This window comes from Halichoeres trimaculatus, unplaced genomic scaffold (assembly GCF_033239565.1).
Source record: "Halichoeres trimaculatus isolate MK-OKI-2021-1 unplaced genomic scaffold, fHalTri1.1 fHalTri1_scaffold_6, whole genome shotgun sequence".
Lineage (NCBI taxonomy): Eukaryota > Metazoa > Chordata > Actinopteri > Labriformes > Labridae > Halichoeres > Halichoeres trimaculatus.
This window is the reverse complement of record NW_027437184.1, coordinates 32,593,531-32,602,175: the sequence shown is the minus strand read 5'-3', so window position 1 is coordinate 32,602,175 and position 8,645 is coordinate 32,593,531. Positions and strand designations below refer to the sequence as shown.

Genomic DNA, 8,645 nt, shown 5'->3' with positions numbered 1-8,645 from the left:
CGACGCCCTTGTGCAAATATACTCCTCCTCCTCTCTACGCCTTTTTCTGATACTTGCCTGCTGACCATGAAGTTCTCTGATTTTGCTGGTGAGCGACTTTTTCTCAGCTTCCATCTCGAGGATTAGCTGTTCGATTATCAGTCCATGTTCATACAGGCCTTCATGACACTCTCTTAACTCCTTGCATTTTTTCTCAGCCTGCCTTAGTCGTCTCCTCAGCTCTTCGTCCTCTTCTTTGTTGATGTGCTCCTTCAGTACATCAACAATTTCCTCCAGCTCAATAAACTGGACTTCCATTTTTTTACAGTTTGTGTCCTGCGAAATGTCTCTGTCTTCTCTGTTTTCAGATATGACTGAAGCAAAGTTAATTTAACACCAATCTCTTCTCTGCGTTCACCAGATATCTAGCCTTTAACATCAAGGGTCTCATACTCTTATTATGATGTCACAACAGTGAGGGTTCTGGAATGGAGGGCTGCTTACTTTCAAAACATTTAGCTGTATGCAAATAGAGGTAACAGGCCTGGACCACACGAATATGGATATAGAATAGAATAGAATAGAATAGAAAATACTTTATTTATCCCCGAGGGGAAATTCAGGAGTCACCGCAGCATTTAAGAAAACAAAAGTAAGAAAGAGTATAGAAAGTGCAAAAAGGTCCATAAGAAATTAGATGACGACTTCCCGTCCACCACTCTCCAGCCCAGCCAGTCTCCACCTCCACAGGGTCCAGGACTGAGCCTCCCCAGCAGTCTGTTCAGTCTCCTGTCTCCTGGATCCTGTCTGCTCACAGCAGGCGAAGCTCCTCCGATGTGTCGCCGGCGTCCGATGTCAGCTCCGTCAGCCACGTCCGTGAACAGCATGATGCCGCTGGGTTAGCACGGCTAGCTCGTCCATCCCCAGGAGCTGGATCCCACGTTCCCAACAACGATGGATGGAAGGACAGGTCCACGTTGTCATCTCCCAGCTCACACCCGAGAACCGGCACGTCGTCCTCACCTCCTCCTCTTCAGCTCGAGGGAAATCATCAAGCCCTACACTAGTTAGCATTGGCATGCTACAGGCTGCCAACAGCTGAGTTCGCATGTAAACAATGCAGCCATGGTTACATGTAGGATCTCCAGACAAACACAGGAGAAAAGTAGTCAAAAATATCGCCGCAGCCACAAAAAGTTAGGTGTCCGTGACCGACAATGAACCATACAAAGTGATGATCCACTCCAAATACAAAGATTACGAAAAAGAGACGAAAAAATTTACAAGAAACGGACAAAGACCAGAGAGGTGCTGCAACAGGCAGCTACTTGGGTAGCGCCTAGCGATATATCCCTAAAACATACATTTCTCTGTCCAATTGGGCCTCTCAACCACACAAACACGGCGACTTCATCCACATAAACAGAGATTTTTTCAAACAGATAAAAAAGTGAAGAAATAAAAAATATCTGGTTGAGTGGACTCATGTAGCGGTTGTCGACACGATGATGTCAAGCGTCTGGCAACAAGTCACTATAGCAACGGTTGCCAACAACAAAAACAATGGCTGACATTTACCGCGTAATTTCTGTGTTTTTGCACTTTTTGCCCTCATTGCAGCCCTACAAATAAATGTTATGTTTTTTGTTTTTTTTTCGCCATCTCCTTACTCCCTTGACTGCTTCTTCTTCCTGTTTAACTGTGCATGCTCATAACGTTCTTCATCTATGGTTTTCACATTTTGCTAGCCTGCCACTTATCGGCCAGGCATGGCATTGCAGGCTTCAGAGGTGATCGTTTTCAGTTTTGTCTCTCCGTATGGACAGAGATATTTCTGTGTTGTGGACAGAGGTTTTTTTTTCTCTAAAGGAGGACAAAGATATCTGGTCAAAAAAATATACACATACATGTGGTCCAGGCCTTACTTAAAAGATACATCTCCTGGATGCACTGGGACACATCATCAGTGATGTATCCTGGGTTCATAGGGTGTTTGGGGTCTCACAACATCATACACCCTCGCCCAGGCGACCCAGCCGAGGGTGATCAAGACCCGGCTTGTGTCCCAGTAGCAACTCACGGATCTGCCCTTTTCAGCCACAGCCTCCTCGTGGCTTTCTCTGCAGCTTCACTTGCAGATTTAATGGCCCTCTTTTTGGCTGTCCCTGTGACTCCCAATCGGCCAAAGACTTTACAGAGGGAACGTCCTGCAAAGCCTCTACAGCCAACTTCTATGGGCTCGTAGAAGGTCCTCCAGCCCCTGCCCCTACACTCCTCCACCAGCTCCTGATACTTGGCACATTTCCTTTCGTTGGCTTCCTCAATCCACTCTTCCCAGGGCACTGTAAGCTCCAGCATGATCAGGTGTTTCGAAGCCTCTGAGATGATGATCATGTCTGGCCGTAGAGATGTTACTACAATGTGCTGGGGGAATATCAGTTGTTTTCCCAGGTCAACGTGCAGTTGCCAATGGTGGAGGAGTGGAGGAGTCCCGTCACCTTCTGTGGACCTGTTCGAGGTCTCTCTCCAGCTCTTATGAAAGAGATTGCCTTCTTTGGAGCATGATGGTGTTTAGTGGTGCTAATGGCCAAGGCTATGCTCTCAGACACTGCTTTGAGTACCTGGTCATGGCGCCAGCGATAGCGACCATCAGCCAGGGATTTTGGGCAGCTGGTGAGGAGATGTTCCAGGGAGCCTCTTCCGTAGCAAAGTGAACAGGTGGGTGTCTCACTCTTTCCCCATGCAAAGAGGTTTGCAGGGCTTGGCAGGGCATCGTAGACTGCTGCCACAAGGAACTAGAAGCGATGGACGTCTGCCTGCATGATGTCTGACCAGGTAACTTTGCCCTACCCACTCGCTCTTCCTCCATGCCTGCTCGGACCTTCTTGAAGTAGGTGGTTTCTCTCTTTGCCCCGGGCCTGGCTGACTTGGGTCTTTGGGAAGGAGCCCAAGCCTGTCCTTCCTGTTGCCACGGCCCCAACTAGTGCCTTTTGCCTTAGGCGTGACTCAGCCACCTCCACTGCCTTTTCTGCCTTCCACTTCCTTCCTGTCTTCACCTCAATCCCAGCTGATGACACCTTGCAGTCCCTGGAGTCTCTGTACTGTAGGGCTTCTCTTGTGCGTGCCACCTTAAATTCTTCGGTGAGCCCACTGAAGGGAAGCTGCAGGGTGTTGCTTGTCCCGTACAGTGCGGTGCTGTTGAGGCTGCGAGGAAGACCCAGCCATCTGCGCAGAAAGCTGCTGATCTTCCTTTCAAAGGATTCTACCATTGTTACTGGGACTGCATACACGAGGAGAGGCCACAGGACTCTGGGAAGGATGGAGTGCTGGTAGATCCAGGCTTTAAATCTACCAGGCAGCCCAGACTTGTCCACCTTAGTGAGCCACCCTCCGAGCTCTTCCGTGGACTTCTGGATAGAAGCCGTGTCCTTCAGGCTGGAGTCGAAGAACTTTCCCAGGCTCTTGACTGGCTGCTCCATGATTGATGGAATTACGGTTCCTGAGATTGAGAATCGGGATTTGTCCACCACTTTCCCCTTCTTCAGTACCATGGACCTTGACTTGGTGGGCTTGAAACTCATCCTGGCCCAAAGAATGAGTCTCTCCAAACCCCGCAAGATCCACCTACACCCTGGGGCTGATGCTGTTGTGACGGTAAGGTTGTCCATGTAGGCTCTTATGGGGGGCTGTCGAACACCTGATCTGGATAGAGGCCCTCTGCACTCCACCTCAGCTGCCTTTACCACCATATTCATCGCAAGTGCAGAGAGAACAACAGAGATGGTACAGCCTGTTATTATTCCTTTCTCCAGGCGATGCCAGTCTGAGGTTACTGACCCTGAAGTGACCCTGAGCCTGAAGTTATCATAGTAATCCAGGATCAGGTCCTTGATCTTACTGGGAACATGGTGTAGGTGTAGTGCAAGCTCTACTAGCTTGTGTGGGATGGACCCGTAGGTGTTAGTCAGGTCCAACCACAAAACCGCTAGTTCTCCTTTGCTCTCATGGGCCTCTCTGATGAGCTGTGTGACTACACCATTGTGCTCTAGACAGCCTGGGACTCCAGGGATCCCACCCTTCTGTACTGAGGTGTCGATGTAGTTGTTCTTGAGGAGAAACTCGGTCAGTCTTCGGGAGACCATGCTGAAAAACACGTTCCCTTCCACACTCAGTAGTGAGACAGTCCGAAACTGGTTGATGTTTTTCGAGTCCTCCTCCTTGGCCTAAAACTAAGACAACAGTTTTTCTTTAGATAGAATAGAATAGAATAGAATAGGATAGAAAATACTTTACTTATCCCCGAGGGGAAATTCAGGAGTCACCGCAGCATTTAAGAAAACAAAAGTAAGAAAGAGTATAGAAAGTGCAAAAAGGTCCATAGGAAATTAGATGACGACATCCCGTCCACCACTCGTCCACCACTCTCCAGCCAAGCCAGTCTCTACCTCCACAGGGTCCAGGACTGAGCCTCCCCACAGCAGGCGAAGCTCCTCCGATGTGGCGCCGGCGTCCGATGTCAGCTCCATCAGACACGTCCGTGAACAGCACGATGCCTCTGGGTTAGCACAGCTAGCTCGTCCATCCCCCAGAGCTAGATCCCACGTTCCCAACAACGATGGATGGAAGGACAGGTCCAGGTCGTCACCTCCCAGCTCACATCTGAGAACCAGCACGTCATCCTCACCTCCTCCTCCTCAGCTCGAGGTAAATCATCAAGCCCTACACTAGTTAGCATTGACATGCTACAGGCTGCTAACAGCTAATTTCGCATGTAAACAATGCAGCCATGGTTACATGTAGTATCTCCAGACAAACACAGGAGAAAAGTAGTAAAAAAAAAAAATGATGGCAAGTCAATTAGAAAATAAGAAAAAATAAAAATGCATCAACAACCTAAAACAAATCTTCAAACTATCAAACTCAGATATAAATAAAATAACACACTATTATTACAAAATTAATGTATAAAAATAAAAATGAAAAGTCTAAAATGAATGAAAAATGATTACAAATTTGAAACATAAAATTTGAAACAAAAAGTAAAAATTTCAAGTTAAGAGCTTATCTGTAAATTAAATTTCCAACATAACATGAAAAATATGAAATTCAAAGCAACACATTTTTAAAAAACTTTTCCAATAAGAACTGAAATAAAAACCAAACTAATTCATTCATTACTTTAATCAATTTATGAATTATTAAAAAAATGTAACGTAAGAAACTTAAAAAAGAAAATTAACTTGCAAACCAAAGAGAACCAAAAAGAAAAACCTAGATGCTGTTGGATGCTTGGGTCCTGGCAAAAGCCTGTCTTTTTGGCAAGAGCTGGAGATGGAGGCCAGTTGTGCTGGTTTTTGGACAAAATTGAAGATGGAACAACAAACTGTTGGTAAAGAGGGCTGAAGGTTGGAAGATGAAGCTTGGGTTGGAGGGTCTGGGTGTTTACTGTCAGTCACACAAAGCTGTTATGGTCAGTGTCCAGTATAGGTCGCTGTCTTATGGTTCAAGGTCAGTGTTGGTCTTTGAGGCCTTTGCTGGCAGAGGATGCAGCCGGAGTTTACTGACTAGTTTAATGGAATGCAATGGTGAGTGACGCTGGTGTCTTTGGTGAGAGTGGAGGCACTTTTGGTTTTTAAGGCAGTGAAAACAATGCTGATATTTTGATGGTGAAGGTGGAGGCTGACGATGTGTTATTCGCCCATGTGCAGCACTTAGGCAGTAGAAGCTGCTGCTGGAACTCGCAGGTGTTTCTTTTTAGGCTGACTCAGGTTGGAGGTGTAGCGTGGTGGGGGTCTCCAGATGGCACTTGGAAAAGGTAGGAAGGCCTTTAGAGGCCTGAGGTGGAGGGTCAAATCTGTTTCCTGGATTTCTTGTTTTTTGTTTTTTTTTACAACACTTAATCTTAACTAAAACTTAGCTCTATGTCTCTTATCTCAAAACTAAAATATTTAAAGGCCTTGACTTAGCTAAAGTAAAGTCATCAAGTCTTCACTCGCTTTGGAGTCTCAGGCTCTGGGAGATGCCACATAATGAAGGGAAGGATTATCCCCAACCCTGTATGAGACCAGTTCTGTCTCTGAGACTGTTTTAGTGAACGATTGGAGGCCCAGTCACTCCCAGAGCTTTTATTTTATTCATCGTCCTAGATCTAAACTGTAGGGACAATGACGACCACTCTACCTGTGAAACAGTCAAGAAAAGAGTAAAAACATGATCCATTTGGGATGTAGACAGATGAAGATTCTAGTTATTTAGTTTAGGTTGGTATTTGCCACAAACATACCTAAACATGTCATCGGCCACAGAGTGGTAGAGCTACTGGTACTCTGACACTGAGCGATGGAGGATCATCACTGGACCATTGTCTGGCTGTGGAGCTGTGGAGATTCTGGTCCCGGGGAACCACACTTAGGACTGAAGGCATCTCATCAGGTGGACTTGAAGACGAGAAACTGACATCTTCCCGAATGGAGGGTTGAGGAGCAGGGCGTCTCGCAGAGGGCCACTTCCTCTTCTGTCCAGCAGCAGGAGCTGGGCAATGGTGCTCTGAGTGCTTTACAGAGATCCAATGAATGGGAGAATGTTAGGCTACAGTGAAGTTCTTAACAACTTCACAAAATGAATTTAAACTGCTTGTGGAAATAATCAAGTTCCACTTTGACTAAGCAGTGGGATTCTCTGTTGAGGAGCACATATATGTATTATTCAGCTAGGTATTTAAACACATTTTATGAGCTACTGGAAGTATGGACATCTTATAACTGAGCGTGAAATACTGCTAACTTTGGATTTGTTGCCACAAAATAAAGAACCTTTAAAAAAAGTCAACTTGGTCCTGATTTTACATCACTCGCATTGAATTTGTAGTGTCCCATAAGGCAGGGTTCTCCAACTCATGGGGTGCGTTCGAAAACTCCTTTTTGGTAAGGAACCTTCCTTACTGAAGGAAGTATTTCAACATCGGCCATGATAAAGGCTGTTCGAATTCTCCAAACGTGAAGGAAAGGAAGGTCGTTGCTTCCTTTATTAGCTCCTTTAACTTAGGAAACACTGGACCATCCGCCACTTGTATTTATATACTTTGTTTATGTTTTAGTTTTGAGGGACAATGAAGATATGTAGACAATACAGAGTAAACATTTGGGCAGGCATAAAGAAAAATATATGCTTCAAAGATAAACTTCTCTTCATATCTTTAACATTTAATTTATTGGTGGACAGATAAATAATTGCATGTTATTATTTATAAAGCAGTTACTTTCAAGCATTTACTTTTCTCCATAATTACCCATAATGTTGATGAATATCAAACAATTGTGCTACTTGTTTCCTATATTAATATTATTTACTAATTACCATATTTTATCTGTCTTAAAATATGAAGTTAATTATTCCAATAATAAGACAGAACAATGGGGTCTCCAGTAATGTTTATTATGAAACAATCAATAAAACATATTTGGTATTTTACAATCATTCTCAATGATAATGCGTAAATAAAAAAAAAGATAAACATGTATTAGCAGGCTTAAGGTTTTAATATGTAAACATTTGACATTATTTACCCTAACCTTACAGCTGTGAGCAGAAAAGACAATGCATGGTCATAGAAAAAACACCTATTGTTGATGTTAACAGGTCAGAAACATCACAGTGAGGTAAAGCAGATCTCAAGGGCGGTTGAAGTTCTCTTTTTCGGAACATTGTAGTTCGTCATGGCTTACAACGTCACAAGAAAGTGAAAGTGCAGTCGAATTCCTCTTTTACCGCAGTTCTCCTTTCCTTTCCTCTTACGCCCTCCTTTCCTTGACCCTGTGACGTTTTCCATCGGGGTTAAGGTAAAGTCGAAAGGAAAGGAGTAAGGAAGGAGTTTTCGAACGCACCCCTACCCTGGAGGGGTACCTCACCTTCAAGCTGAGAGCAGGGACTAATTAGTGAAATCAGCTGGTGGAGTTTTTGGCTGGAAAGAAGACCTGCAGCCTCTCAGCCCTCAAGGGCAGGAGTTGGAGATCCCTGCCATAAGGATTGTTGTGAGATCTTCAAGTTTGAAACTCAGATATGTTATCTCGTTATCCCTGCAGCAGAAACAGGGAGTGTAGTGAATTCAGTAAGTTGGAAAAACAAAACAAAACGTGCTTTTCCACAAAAAACATGGCATACAATTAATTTCACTTCACAGTGGCAATCCTTAAGTAAGAGTTAAATAACCTCATGTTAATTTCTTTTGGCATGATTGGGAAATAGATTTTTTCTTTGGAAATGACGCTTTGCTGCCAGGAGATGGAGCTATTTGCAAACAACCAACACAGGGCCACAAGCATTTTCATTCATCTGGTTTCCTGCACTGGTCTTATGGGCCAATGTATGTTATCCATACAACCTCTGCCTATGCTTTTGCAATATTGTAATGTATACATGTACTGTGGCACTGGGCATTAGAAGATTTCGAATATATGAAGTTTCCCAATAAGTCATGTGGCATTATTTAGAACTGTCACCTTTCAGCACTCACCTCAGCAACAGAGCTGCCTCCACTGCCCCTGAATACTGCCCCTGCCTCACTCTCAATCTCATCCACCTTTATCAGGAGACATGAAGATGCATTGAGCATTTTGATAATTGAAATAAGCTTAATGTACACTGTTCATATGAAGATTTCTGTAATG

At 44.5% G+C, this 8,645-nt stretch overlaps 1 pseudogene; it reads right to left on the bottom strand.

Moving 5' to 3' along the window:
* Positions 1 to 2,025: 2,025 nt before the first annotated feature.
* On the bottom strand, positions 2,026 to 8,590 carry LOC141791242 (uncharacterized; annotated as a pseudogene).
* Between the last annotated feature and the right edge of the window lie 55 nt (positions 8,591 to 8,645).